At 48.4% G+C, this 15,573-nt stretch overlaps 1 protein-coding gene across 3 annotated transcripts in view; it reads right to left on the reverse strand.

Moving 5' to 3' along the window:
- The window catches only part of ACVR1 (activin A receptor type 1), a 44,377-nt gene that overhangs the window by 23,082 nt on the left and 5,722 nt on the right, over nt 1–15,573 (reverse strand). Inside the window, exon 1 of one of the 3 annotated variants that reach the window (XM_088168468.1) lies at nt 12,823–12,902. The exons of the other annotated variants lie outside the window; for them this stretch is intronic. The gene's annotated coding sequence lies outside the window, so the exon portion shown is untranslated. Of the gene's footprint in view, nt 1–12,822; nt 12,903–15,573 lie in introns of those variants that run through there. 3 annotated transcript variants of the gene reach the window in all.

The following is a 15,573-nucleotide window of genomic DNA, read 5'->3' on the forward strand; positions in this document are numbered from 1 at the left end:
ACACTGCCACATCTCAGCACAAAACTGCCCATGAAGACACAAACTCTATCCAAACACAACCCCTGGATTTATCCACTGTGAAACACAAATATTTTCAACTGGTAGGTGACCAGGAATTGCCTGTAAGAGCTGTTTCTGAACAGTTTAGGTAAAAAGGATTAAAATAGCCACACAAACCCAAAACGCACCCAGTGACAGTGACTTACTTCCAACTTACTCAAAGCCTACCTCTCCAAGCCTTGGCCTGCTTTCCTCCAGCCAGCAGCAGTGTGATGATTGCAGATGTTATCTGTGCACTGTGTGATGGAGGAGCTCAGGCAGGAACACAACTCCAGCTCTGGGATTGCCCATCCCACACTGCCCCTGCTGCATCCTGGCCTGACCTGGCAGGGGGAAAACAGGGGGCACAAAGCCCCAGCCCCAGTCCCTGTGCCATTGGGATTGGCTCTGCCATGGCCCCGAGAGCCCCTGCCCCAGAGCCAGCACCCACAGTGAAAGCACTGCATCCAAATAAACCCCTGCTCCCCAAATAAACCAGAGCCAGCACCCACAGTGAAAGCACTGCATCCAAATAAACCCCTGCTCCCCAAATAAACCAGAGCCAGCACCCACAGTGAAAGCACTGCATCCAAATAAACCCCTGCTCCCCAAATAAACCAGAGCCAGCACCCACAGTGAAAGCACTGCATCCAAACAAACCCCTGCTCCCCAAATAAATCAGATCCAGCACCTCACAGTGAAAGCACTGCATCCAAACAAACCCCTGCTCCCCAAATAAATCAGATCCAGCACCTCACAGTGAAAGCACTGCATCCAAATAAATCAGAGCCAGCACCCACAGTGAAAGCTCAGCCACTGCATCACCCCCTGCTCCCCAAATAAACACAGCTCTGCTATAATCTCAGCCAGAAACCCAGACAGTTGGACTCACACTCTAAATGAGATCACTGCCTGCTAATCATTTTCAAATGCTTTTTAGTAACTAGTTAAATATTACATAGCTCGCCTGTTTGGAGTTTCTGCAGAACACTCCAGCCAACCAAAACAAACATTTCCAAAAACAAATCTTTGGCTTGGTTATCACCAACGAAAGTCCTATTTTTTCCTTAAAAATAAAATTAAAAAAAAAATTAAAATAGCTGTTTTTCCCCCTGGTTTTCTCTGTTTTCCCTTACACAAATTTTAATACTCATTTCTTTATTCTGGGCTGCAGAGAAGCCTGGGTCTGATGATGTGCACAGCTTTTGGAGACCATCTCTCACTGGGGCATGCCCTGCTGCAAGATAACAATGTGGTCTAGTTCCTACAAATGCATTAATTAAGCAGCATCTCCCTACAGTCTCCGTGTGCTTTCACACATGCAGCGACCCGGAGAGGTGCAAATTCTTTTTATTGGCAGTCCCTGATGCTATCAGGCCAGATCACTGAGCCAAACCCAGTGAGGTGAGGCCGCTGCTGGAAGCTCCCCTGGCTCCAGGTGACCCCTCAGCTCTGCTGATATTTCACTCCAGTGAGGACCCTCATTTGCACATCAGTAATAATCCCAGCGAGATTTTGCAGATTTACCCTGGGTAAACCTGAACCTCCAGAGTTATTTTCACAGGGTCATCACCACAAGAATATTCTACTTCTGCACTTTAGCCCAAGCACCCTACCCTGAATGCAGTTTGGGGTATTTTGATTAAAATTAGCCAAACTTTTTTTTTTAATTAATTTCATTGCATTGTCAGAATAATACAATAGCAGCATGACACAGCAAACACAGCCACCAGTTAAAATAGAACCATCAAAGCTGGAAATATTATAAACATACACGTATTTTTATTTGTGTATATATATAAATCTATAAACCTGAGCAGGGCAGGGGACAGGAACACAGTACCATGGCAGAGGAGAGACAGGAGAGCCTGGCTTCACACCTCCAGCTCACTGCTGAGGGATTACACTGGGATTAGAGCAGCATTCCTCAGGAGTGATGGGCTGCTACCAAGTCAGAAAGGTTAAGGGACGTGGAAAAGTCAGGTGTTCATTCTGCACCCCGCTTAGAGCTGAACTGCTCCTGGCCTCAGCCAGCCAAAGAAAATTAACCAACATTTACAGAGCAATCAGCCCAAGAACAGCAGCTCCTGACACTCCACAGGCACAAGGCATGAAACAGCATTTCCTCTCAGCAGAGCATTTCACTAACTATTGCTCTGGATCCAGAAAACTGAATGCAATTAGCAACCCCAAGAAGGAACACCCTGCTGCACGAGAAAGTCAAATCTTCAGAGATCATACCAGACCACCCCAGAATTTTAGCAGTACTGTTCCACAGCTTGGTGTTGCCTGTTTGGGCAGGCCAGAGCCACATAATTCTGTTCTTAAACCCAAGATACAACAAAGCAGGTCCTGTTCCAGCCCTGGTGTGCCCTTCTCCCAGCAGCACTGTGCAAAGGGACCCTTGGGAGCAGGGGTGACCAGAGCCTCAGGAAATCCAGGAACACCAGTGAGGGGCACTCATTGCTAAGGGAAATGCAACCCAAAGCTGACTTGGAGAAGACAGCAAGGTGAAGACCAGCTCAGGCTTTTCTCCATCCTCGAACCCTGCAGTGATATTTCTGCTCTTCCCACATCAGCAGCACTAACCTCAGTGCTGCAGTTCACAGCTTTACCCTGTCCTGTCCCCCTTTCTCACCTGAGCCTTCAGAAGGTACCACAGCCTCCACCACAGGTGTCTGTTCCACTCACATCTTACCTGTGCCAGTCTCACCTTCAAGCCTGTGTCCTAGAACAGCTCGAGAACTTCACAGTCACTTTGTCCTGGCACTCCTCAGTTGCTGTTACAGCCGTGTGCACTCTGACCTCTCAGGCAAACCCTTGTGTCCCTCCTGGAACTGGGCTCCCATCACAGATGGCCATCACTGCCTGCACCCTTCACTCCAGTCACCTCTCCTAACTTCAAATGTACCCCAGTTATACACAACTCTGACACTTCTTTCCAGAGCTGTTTTGAGTATTCTCTTTCCACCTATTTAGCTGTATGCTGTCAAACTCACACACCTCACATAGCCTTGCCAAACCCAACTGTACCTGCAGATCTTCAGAAAACCATTTCACAGATTCATAAAGACTTTTGGTTTAATTGCTGCTGCAGAAGCCAAAAGCAGCCAGTCCTATCCCTATTTAACAGCTGAATTCCCATGGCTGACCTCACCCCCCCAGCTGCAGATGTGAAGCACAGTGAAAGCTCAAGCTCTTTTTGGGAGCAGCCTGGCTTTGGGCTGTGCACACACTGCCCAGGAGCAGCACAGCCAGCAGCACTGGGAACAAGGCCACACTCAGGGCTCCAGTGAGCTTGTGACACACATCCACTGGTTGTCCCCAGGGTCCACACCTCTAGAGCACCCAGCCATGACTGAATGTAACACAGTGAGCACAGAGAGACAAACACCACCTTCACCAACTGCTCCTGAACACAGAGAACACCCAAATATGCTTTGGGCCAACACCCTCCTCACTATGGGCTGTGATGGAGGAAGGGATCATTCTGAGCAGGACACAAGGCAGCACTCTCTCACACAGAGCAGGTGAGCACTCCACTCTCCCTCCAACAACATCAAGCCTTTTTCCTCAGAGGAATACTCAAAGGAGTGAATGTACTCCCCACAAATACCCTGCTATACAAACTGCTCCTACAAAGGGTCAAAAAGCACTAAAGCACTGTCAAAGGCACAAGGAAATAAATGTTGGGTAGTAACTGTCATCAACCTGCCAGCCAGATAATGCTGAAGGATAGGTCCAACAGTCAGCACAAAAAAGGTTTCCGAGTCCCTGCCACTCACTGCTCAGTGGAAATGGAAAGCCAGGCTGGTCAACAAGGCCAGATCTGACTTCACAGAAACCTTCAGCATTTTCACTCATCTTCTGGCCACAAGACAGACTCTTCTGGGTTTCATGCTCTAAACCTTTCCACTAAAAAAAAAAAAAAAGCAAGAAAAAAAAAAGCAGCATCAAAACCCTACCCCAGGTTCTCACCAGCGTGGCTCTAATTGTGAGTGCTCTGAAGTTAGCAGGAACACAGCTGCAGAGGGAGAGCAGAAGCTGCCATGTCTGCCTGTGAACATTCAATTAGGCCAGGAATCATCTGAACTTCAGCTGGACTAGACACTAAGAAAACCACAATAAAATGGACTGAGGCACCCAAAATTATTCTCAGAAAATAGGCCAGACCGGGCTTGAACACATCTGGGCTTGGCTTGAGTCATGAACCACATGAGCAAGACACCCCAGAGCTGCCTGCGGGCCCGAGTGAGGAATGTGAGCAGCACAAAGGTAGGCAGCAGCAGCAGCCTCCCACACCCAGATCCCCTTCTGCCCCCTCCTCCAGCAGACATGCAGCAGGCCCTTCATTCTGACGTGTCTTCACATCCCAGCCCAACGGGATTTCTGAGCATGGGATTTCTGGGGTGTCAGGCAAAGCATACACAACCACAGCTGGTCAGCCAGTCAGCTCCAGACATGTAGTCCCAATTGTGAGACAAAAACAAGGCCAGAAAGGGTTAAAGCACTCCAAGCCTGGTCTGTGCTCACACACACACGTCCAGCTGGGCTGCACTGTACTGCTCCAAGCATCCCTGCCACACCAACACACAGCAGCTCCCCTCGCTCAGGAACTCACACAAACTGAGGAGCACAAGCCAGTCCCAGCTCCAAGCAGCAAACACCAAGACCTCGGACTCCAGAAGGATTGCAGCAGCTCAGCTCCTCTGTGCCTCGGTGTCAGCACTGCTCCCTTTCAGCCTCGTGGCATTAAGGCAAGTGAGCTGAGCATTCTCACCAGAACTGCTCTCACAAAGCCCCAAAGGACCCCACACCACAGCAGGGATGGGCCATTGACCAGAAACTCTCACTTCCAGACACATAATGAAAGGGGGGAAAAGGACAGATTAAGAGGAAGTCAGCAGAACTTCAGTGATTAATTAAAAATAATCTGCTCATACATTTTAAAAATAAGCCTGACAGGACAAACAGGTATGAGAGACACGGGACACAGTATATTAATGTATTTAATATAACATAGAAAATGGATAGACTATTATACACATAACCAATAGACTAATCCAGGAAATCCCTTTTCTGGCCACCACATGTACTCCTGACACGCATTTCAGCACTCTTACTTCAGAGTGGATTGACCTTGGTCCCCTCACTGGAAGGTGCTACCAACGTGTCTCCAAGCTGCCCAGAAGAGGCTGAGAGCTCCATGCCCACGTTCCAGGACAGAGCACATTTGCCACACACCAGGAACAGAGCTTGCAGCTTAGTCCCCCCAGAAGAAATCAGCACACACATGCCCAAACCACTCTGCAGCTCACAATAAATGGAGCTGCTGGCAGGGACAAGCTTCAAAAGATCCCCTGGTGCTCCAGGACAGAGCCCAGTGCAGGTAAGAGCCACAGAGCCACCTGACCCCTAAAGCACGTTTGACCAGCAGCCTTCACCTCAGCTCTGCAGCCCCCAAAACCTGAGGCAGCTGCTGAGGGCAAGCAGGAGCCTGGAGGGGCAAGAATTAACCTTGACCAGGAGAAGGGGGACGGCCCAGCCAAAGCCAGCCCACTGCTCCTCACAGGGTCAGTGCTCGGGGTCACTGGTGGCCCCAGCCCCGCAGCTGCCAGCCCCACAGCTGGCACCGGGCACCGCCAGCCCCACAGCTGGCACCGGGCACTGCCAGCCCCACAGCTGGCACCGGGCACCGCCAGCCCCACAGCTGGCACCGAGCACTGCCAGCCCCACAGCTGGCACCGGGCACCGCCAGCCCCACAGCTGGCACCGGGCACCGCCAGCCCAGCTCTGCTTTCCAGGGACAGCCACCCTGCCTCTCCAGCACTGCACACACCATTAATGAAGCTTTTATCTCTCCCTTTTCCTGTCAGCTCACATCCAGACAGGCTGACTCTGTTAACATTAGAATGCTTATTTTTCCCCTACCCACTATCTCCAAGCCAAAACAACATCTGGAACTTCAGCCTGCCATGCAAAGAGAGACAGATTATAACTGGAAAAAGCTACACATCAGCTTCCCAAGATTTAAACGTTTGTGCTTTTATCTGGACTTCCCACATGTAACTTCCAAAACAGCTCCACAGGGACAAGAATGGAGTCCTTCATAAAGACTCCCAAACACAGTGTAAGGCCCCTTCCATTTCAGAATAACCTCAAATGATTATCAGAAAAATAACAGAAGCAAAACCGATAGGAAAGTTTAGAGTAAGAATTTACCATCTGCTGCTTACACAAAAGAGAGGTGACATACCAGTGACCTAGAAAAGGAAATTCAACAAAGAATATTACTGGTGTGTGTTACTTGATAAAGTAATGGAAGAAAAACCTGGCGCCATTTCAGACTACATAAAGGTCCTACTTTAACAGACAGCTGTCTCCAGTGTCATTTAAGTGTGCTTTTTGCTTAGATCATGGTCAATGAATCATGAAAATCAATACAGATGGAAAACATAAAACCACGCTGCAGACAGGCTCAGCAGTGGAGCGTGTACCAACTAGCACCAGCCTGGGCTGGAGAGAGACGTGCCAAATAAACACAGACTAGTTTTTCCAACAACATTTATTTAACTCTTAGTAGTTAATTAACAGAAGTCATGACTACTGGTTATTTTCTAACCAGCCATCCTGCTGCAGTTAGACAGCCAGGCTCTCTCCTCTGCCCTGGCCTCACCCACAGTGGCCCCAGCCCAGTGGGCACTCAGGGACAGCAGGGCCAGCCCATGGTGGCCACGATGTGCCGTGGAGTGGCCCAGCTCTGCTGTCCTGGAGCACCCAGCACAGGGAGCTGCCTGCCAAGGCCAGCCAAGGTGCTGGGACAGCCCTTCCCCAAGGCTGCTGCCTGCTAAGCAACCCACACTCCCAGAGCAGGAATTCTCATTTCCCAGCCCCCTGGACCAGTTACCCCACTGCTGGGCCCGGCTGCAGGAAGCTGCCATGCTGCTGCCAATCCCAGCATTATTTTCAGCTGACAATCATGTAAAACCAATTTGAATGGCCAAAGCAGAATGAAGTATATGTTTTCAGGAACAAACAAAACAAGTGTCACGGGTTTCTGCGCCCAGCATCAGAGTTTTAACATAACACAGAGTGGACCCCAATTAAAACAGCTCTTGGTGAATGGAATGGGCCGTGTTGCAAGTGCAAGGACAGAGAGCCAAGCCCACATTGTAGCAGAGCTGTGACAGTCTCATAGCAATGACCATCAGTTCAAACACACAGCTCACGCCAGCTCCAGGGAAGCAACAGCAGCATAAGCTCAAAATGGTAATTTGCTGCTGAATACAGACAGAAACTCTATGCAACACTCAGGAATTAGTCATGTTTTAGTAGATTTTTGCTTCGCACCCAGCTGCTGCTTGTTCATAAGGTACCTACTCACACATTAGCCATTTCCCCTGTGAAAAGCAGGATTAGCTCTCAGCAATGGTACTCAGCAGCAGTGACACCAGCCCCTGTCCCCAAGGGTCCCCAGCCTGCCCTGCAGCAGCCAGGGCTCCAAAGGAAGCTGAGCACTGCCAGCAAACAAGCAGCTCTGAGCTGAATAAACCAATTCTCTATCAATGCTTTTAATACATTATTTTTCTGAAGTAGGCTGGAAAAACCAGGAATTACTAAATCATCTCCAAACCCCCCAGAACTGACTGAATAATATGAACCCACTTGACAGTATGAGCTAGCAAAACCAGAAGTCACCCCTACTGATCTGCAGAGCCCTTTGTCTGGGGACATTCACCACAAACAGGGGCCAGACTGAGCTCTTTGTACCAGAGCTTTGGGCTCAGGTGTCCCACTGTGGTCTGATGGCAAGGACTTCCTGCGTGTCCCTCTCACCATTTTCAGGACAGACCATCCAGCATTCCTCATGGCTCCCCAGAGCAAAGATAATCCCAACCTGGGCTAGCAGAGTTTGAAGCTAAAGCCAGTGAGTTGCTACTGTGTGAACTTGGTTGTTGGTCGGGTTTGTTTCTCATGGAGAGACATTTATGCAGACAAACAAAATCTGCTCAGCCTAGGATTTTGCCTGAATTCCAAGATGCAGCAGCATCCTCCCAATATCCATTCATGACCATGCAGGGAACTGAACTGCAGCTACCTACACAAGTTACATGGCAAAACTACTTAACCAAGAAAAGCACTTTGATTTTGTCTCTTTTTCTGTTCCCTTTTTCAACATCTTGATTATTTCCACTCACTCCAAGCTCCTCAAAGTGATTATTTGGAGAAGACAAGGGCTGCTGGACACCAGTTAACACTGACCTACTGATACAAACACCCTGCTGCAAGAAACCCTAGGAGTACCAGCTGAGCTTGAGCTGAGAACTCTGCTCAGAGATGACTCCTCACCCACAGCTGCTCAGACAGACACCTATTTTTGGAGCTGCAATGTACATCACCTCCTCCAGCAGCCATAAACCCCACATGTCCCTGCAGCACTCAGTGCTCCTTGCTCTGGAGTCCTGCCACTGTCCCACCTCCACAGCCCCAGGGGCACAGGAGCACAGGGCAGGTCTTGTCTGCAAACTGCTGCAACACCAATTCCCAGCACAGCCTCTGCTCCGTGTCTGTGTCTGACCACATCGACACCGCCGGAGCTCACCTGCCACCAGGTGAGGAGGAGAGGCTGGGAGATGTTAGAACAGCTCTGCTGTCACCCATGCAAAGGCCCGAGATGTCACTGCACCATGGCAGGGGTACCAGCTCGGAGCAGGCAGAACAACCCACCAAAGAACCCCAAAAACACCGAGTTCCCACAGCAGGGCTGCAAAGAAATCAAACAGCTCCAAAATAATTCAGTGGTGAGCCTCGCAGGGCATAGCTGCCAAACTGGCAATTCTAGGGAGGGCTGGACAAGCCAGAGCACTCTGCAGGGCTGGCCCCGGGGAGAGGCAACCCCTGGCCACCCAAAATTCCAGCCGGGCTGCTCAGCCAGGAACACCTCACTGACTGAGCTCAGCACTACAGCAGCATTCCTCAGCAAGGCATGGAGCATTTCACCCCACCTCAGCAGGGACACACCTGGGACAGAACTTTCTCTGGACTACCACCCGGAAAAGAACAGCTACAGAAATGAAAAATAAACCCAGCTGAGCAATTGTGTGAGCATAATGATTCAAAATTCGAGGCTTGAAACAAACAAAACAAAAAATCCCCCCCACAATCCACACACTTGGAATTTTACCTTGTTATCCGAAGTTTTCAAAACAGCATTTTACATTTGTACATGTGGAATATTCATTTCAGGTTTTGGTGTGCATTTAAATGCTTCCAAGTTGATCGAGGTGATTTAAGTTGGGAAGTTGAGTACAATTTAAATAACCAGTTTTAGATCTGATTTTGTACTTATTTTTGTTCTTTTCTAAGAAAGGTTCAATTGCTGTTGAAGACAAATTAACATCTTGTTAAGACTAACTAAATACAGTCTGTAAAGGCCATTTCCCTCTCCATCCCTCTACTCCCAACACCCAGAAACTCAGGTCCCCATTTTTTATGGAAAAGGATATATCTGATTATTCACGCTTATAAATACAATATTTTAAAGTTTATTTTTAATTGGAAAGCAGGCTTACAGTGGCCTGACTGTGCTAATTATTATTATTATTATTATTATTATGAAAAGTTCCCAAGGCCTTTGCCAGCAAGGCCCCATTACTGGCCCAAGGACACAGGACCTGCAGCTCCTGAGCTGAGCAAAGGCAGCCAGGTGAGCTGGCCTGGGTGACCTGGGCAGGGCAGACAAGACAAGGAGCTGCTTCTCAGCTCCTGGATCAGCTCTGCAACTTTTGGCAGACCCTGTGCATGTCCCCACACCACCACGGCAGGGTGGAAGATCTGCAACACTCTTTAAAGTGTCAGACTGGGAGGGAGAGTTTAATCACCTTTAAACCCTCCTCATGATGCAGCTGGGCTGAGCATTTAACAAACTTTATTTAGCATTTACTGTGGGTTTTTATGAAAAACAAGTAAACAAAAACACAAATTAAATTAAACCCAAAACAGTTCAGCCATTTAAAGTAATTTTTACTTTTATACTCCAGATGCACAACCCCCAAAGGTGCCGCCTATTTCTGCACAACCTTCAGGGGTGGGTCAGCTCAGCAATGAAACTCTCATGAATTCCTCAAATCTTTCCAAAAAAGGTCTAAGTTTTAGCTTGCTACTTGTTAATTCAGAATAAAATCAGATGTTATTTTTTTGCAAGTTTTATATGGAAAATATTTACTATGCTCCTTTACTGTATTTAAACATTTTTAATTACTTTAACAGAGAAGACATGCTCTTTGTGGGTTTTTGTTTGTTTGTTTTGCAAGAAAGTAGCCTTTCAAGATCAGAGAATCAACAGAATCTCCCTTTAAGATCAGATGCTCAAATACCTCCTTGGTGTCTCAGCAAAGTGACCAACTGCTACTCCATAGAAGCCACCTCCCTGCTCAGCTCTAACTCACCTTGGCCATACAAGCCCGTTCCTTTGGCCTGGTTTGCTTCTTCACACAGCAGCTACTGTGGCCTCTTGACCCAGAATTATCTCCCAAAGAGAAGGTAACACATTTAAGCACTTTTTTCCTTCAGCTGTGGTCCTAAGAACTATTTGGGTAAAACCTGCAAGCTGCACCAAGCTGTCAGCTAACACACTGACAAACATCTTTCAAACAACTATGACATGCAAGTGTTTTTGGCTTGTCCAACATTCATTTTTTAATTAATATGCCTTTACGAACTTAAGTTCATAAGAATCTCTGTTTCACATACAACCAAACACACCTGTGGAACTGATACAAGATCAATCATGTCAAAAAAATCCTAAGATTTTTGGAAGAATATTTCAGAACTTTGAAAAAAAACCCCACATTTGGTATCCTTTCCCACTGCTGGCACACCAACCCCTCAGAGACTTCATTTACAGCCTCTGGGTCACTGCTGTTTGTGCCTTTGGTTTGGGTTCACTTCCCTTCGTGTTCACACTGGTCAGCATTTCAGAACCAACCTTCCCTAGGCACATTCACTTTTCTGCTGGGTGAGCCCTGGAGCAGGGTCCTGGGCAGTGCAGCCCCCAAAGGGCTCAGCCTGCACACCCACAGCAGGGTCCTGGGCAGTGCAGCCCCCAAAGGGCTCAGCCTGCACACCCAGAGCAGGGTCCTGGACAGTGCAGACCCCAAAGGGCTCAGCCTGCACACCCACAGCAGGGTCCTGGGCAGTGCAGCCCCCAAAGGGCTCAGCCTGCACACCCAGAGCAGGGTCCTGGGCAGTGCAGCCCCCAAAGGGCTCAGCCTGCACACCCACAGCAGGGTCCTGGAGCAGGGTCCCATCCACTGCAGCCCCCAAAGGGCTGTCTGTGCTCTCAGCCTGCACACCCAGAGCAGAGCTCTCGTGCTGCCCACCAGGAGCAGCTGTAAAACCACAGTCCCACCCTGTGAGACCTCAGGTGTGGCCCTGGGAACTTCTCAGGCAAAGCTGTCCCAAGCCAGACACAGCAATCCTTGGCCATCACACTTCTCCTGCCTTGCCAGCAGGACCTTGCCACGATGCTGGGGCACCGCAGTGACCAGTGAGGGAGCTGTGGCCACCAGAAGAAGGCAGAGACCCGAGACCTCTCTGCCGTGTCCCCAGCCACTGCTTCACCCTCACTCCAGGCCAAGCAGCGTGTGCAGAGGTGAACAGCACCAATTATCAGCCGACAAGCAGTAACTCACTCTGTCAGACACTCAGCCACAGGCCTGGCCCTTTGCCATCCCCTCCTCCGACAGAGTCCCAAGTCTCACAAAGTGTCCCTGAGTGTCCCTCTGTCACACCAACCCCTGGGTACCTGTATCTGTAACGGGGGCCAAACACCATCCTGGTTCTCAGAAACCTCCTGTAAGAGACCCAACAGCAGGGTCCACCTCCACTCCCAGCACAGGGGCTCTTCACCCCACAAACCCTGCAGCCCCAGAGCCACGGCCACCTCCAGCTCACAGGCACGTGAACTCCCACCAGGAGCTGGCCAAAAGCTCCACGTGAGGCTCCTTCCCTGCCCAGAAAAATGAGGATTTGCCAATTTGTTTTGCCCAGTCACCCTGTGTCACACACACCCCAGAAGAAGCACACATTCTCCTCTTTCCAGATTTCCATCACAGACAGGAAAAACTGTGAATCTCTGACTTCAGGAAGGGAACCTGCTGGTGTTATCACTCACACCTGAAAAGAACCATCAGGTACCAGAGACAAACACTGCAGCCTTTCCAAAGCTGCCAGGAATGGGTCTCACTGTTCCTGGTGGGAGCAGTGCAGGCACTCACAGGACTGATGCTGCAGAGCAAGAGCAGGACTGACAGAATAACCCTGTGCAGAGGAACAGCAGCCTCTGCATGGCACCCACCTCTCCTCAGGCTCAAAACACAAGTGAGCTCTCCAAACGCCTTTCTTCTGCCTCCATCTGCTGCTGTGTTGTGGCTCTATGGGCCCAGCCTTGCGGAACAGCTTCCAGTTAATTCACCTTTTCCATTTGCTTTAGTCCACTCCCCTGAGCTCCATATCCACTAGATATTTATTTTAAAGCTAAGCCAAAACCATTCAAACGCTAACACTTCAGGGCCTTCAATACTCCTGGTTGCACACAGTAGGGCCTCTTTTAGAATAAAGAGCGTCCACTTTGGGAACTAAACCAACGTAATTATAATTGGGCTGCATGTCAAACTTTTACAAATCCCCAGACTGGAAATAAAGTAGGTTTTACTCCTCACAGATCCTTTGTTACAGAAGGCATAAAATTGCACTGCAGCCTCAGGAACACCAATTCCTCACCAGAGATTCCAGGAACTGTGCAGGAAAAGTGAGCTTCAAAATCCAGTTTGTTGCTCTGGCTCCTCACTGCCTGGCATTCTGGCTTTCCTAATGGAGAAACAAGACAAAGTTCCCTCACAATCCTGGACACTGTTCCACATGAAAGTCCAATACATATTTTCTCTGAATGTCTAAACAATGTCCAGGATCAAATCCCAACCAAAACGATGAAGTCAAAGACTTTTCCAGTCATTAAAACATGCCACTTTTGCATCAGGCATGGAAATACCGTATTTCTTTCAGACTTCTGATGCCGCTTAGGTTTTTATTTCCATAATTGAGGAACAGTCATATTGATTCACTCATTCTTCAAAATATCACTTGTGTCATAAGGAAGTTTATGGAGGGAAGGGAATAAATAGGTTTAGATTTTAGAACAGGTTTTGCAGAACAACCATGCCCAGGTTTGCTTTAGAGGTATGACATGAGTCTTACAAATGTGCAAAATACCTACACCAAGACAGAAAAAACACCCTATTGTTTCAGCAAGCCAGGACATGTTACTCAGATTATTCTCTTCTGGAGGCTGATGCAAACATGCCAGGTCCACAAACACACAAAAGTGTCTACGTGGCATTTCTGGCACATTTGTAAAGGCCCAACTGACAACCAACGAATGTGGGAGAGCAAAAGCCATGCCAAGGAGTTGTTCAAGAATTTAAGAAGTGCACAGGCTCAACAGCAAAAGCCAAGGGTGCATGAGAACAGACAAGGAGGAAAGACCAAGGAGCCACCAGGCACCTCCAGAGCACACGTGGGGATTTGAGGTGGGGAACACAGCCCACCCTGCTGAGCAGCCCTTCAGGTGGAGCCTTTCCTCCTGTCCCAGTGACTTGAAATAACTCGAGTGTTTCTCTCTGGACAGAGACGGGCTCAAATTATGCAAAGAAGCTGGAGGAGAGCCGAGACTGAAAGGCTTCAACCTTGATCCTACCCAGAGATGCTCCTGTGCTCTGGCAGCCGGGCTGGGCACACGGCACTGCCCAACTGAGCTAAAGGGCTCTGGCCGACAGGAGCAGGACATCAAAGCAACATCCTGTGCAGGGAGCACAGCTCCCAGGCACAGATAAGCACAGACCGTCCCTCACCACATCCACACCCAGGCACCCCCAGAAGGAAAACGGGTGGAGTGAAAAGGTGGTTGCATTTGTCATCAGCATCATTTCATTCAGACTCGGGATCTAGACAGGTTTTGCAGCTCAGTCCAAAAATAAAGGTCAAGTGGAATAAAAGTTAACTTAGATCAATGCTCAATCTCTAAGAATGCATGTTCAGAAATGAATTTCCTAAGTTTTCCAAGCATTTATTCTTCTATTGTAATCACAGTCACCAGGAGAACACACCCCTCCGTTTTGTTGTGGGTTTTTTTTTTAATTCACAAGGATCAGCACTTTTTTCATGTGTTAAGCATGCATCTCAAATGCTCTTTCTTATCATTTAACTTGAGCCAGTATTTAGAAGTCAAATTAAAAATAGCCTTCTTTTTTTAAATGCACAATTTATTGCAATTCCACTCCTATGGAGATAGGAATTCGTTCATTTAACACTCAGACTGGTGCCCTACAAGTTGTACGTGGTTTTGTTCTGTCAACAGAAAATAAGGAGTAGCACATAGTGCAATCCTACAAGACTGACTGCCACAAACTCCACTGCCAGATCATCCTCCTGATCCTAAAATCAGCTGGAATAGTCCTTTTTTTCTCTTTTTTTCCCCACTGGTTCCACTCAAATTTATCATGCTGTGTACATACTTTTATAACTTTTTATCTTTTTTTTTGCCAGTTAATCTTTAAGTTCTATTCAGCAATTTCTGGGGAACAGGAAACTTTTATTCTCTATGTTGTTTATCACTCCAGCCTGGGATTTGCCCAGCCCATGCCATCAAAGTCAATGTTTTAGCAGGCTGCTACCCACAACTGCAGCTGCAGTTCACTCCATTCAAAAATATTTTTAAAAAATATTACTCCTTATGAAGTCAAGCAGAGTTTTAATGCATAGTGTGGACATGCAGCATGGACACAGCTTTTACCAAGAACCAACCTGCAGAGTATCACCCATCTCTTCTCTAACACAGGAGTATTATAATGAAATACGATATAATTCATATTCTCTTAAAGCAAACCATTATCTGTTAGTTCTGTTTTCACTTCTAAGATTCAGCCTCAAAATGGCTTTAATTATTGCAGTCCTCCCACACAAACACAAGAGACAAGTTTATTGCAATGGAGAGCCCTAAATAGCAGTCTGGTTTAGGCTGACTAATACAAACACGCATTTTGTTTAATTTTACATTTGTTCCTAGGGAGATTTCGCTCTCGTCTCTTCTCCCTGGCATTCCACAGCACCTGGCAGCACAGACATCACCCACCCCGGCAGGCTGAGCAGCATGGGCAGCTCGGGGCACAGGCTGGACACTGCTGCTCACCGTCCTGCACAGAAGGGAGGGCAGGCAGGAACGGGGGGCCACCAAAAATGTGTCTGATCTGTCCTGGTGCCACAGCCAGGAGCAAGAGCAGCAAGGAAACCTGCAACAGGGCACAGCAGGTCAGGCCAAGGCACACCAACACCCCATGGGGTCACACCAACACCCCATGGGGTCACACCAGACACACCAACACCCCATGGGGTCACACCAGACACACCAACACCCCATGGGGGCACTCAGGCAGAAGAAAAAACTGGGAATTAACCTGGGTTAGAAGTAACCTGGCA

The sequence above is a fragment of the Sturnus vulgaris genome, chromosome 7, assembly GCF_052056855.1.
Source record: "Sturnus vulgaris isolate bStuVul1 chromosome 7, bStuVul1.hap1, whole genome shotgun sequence".
Lineage (NCBI taxonomy): Eukaryota > Metazoa > Chordata > Aves > Passeriformes > Sturnidae > Sturnus > Sturnus vulgaris.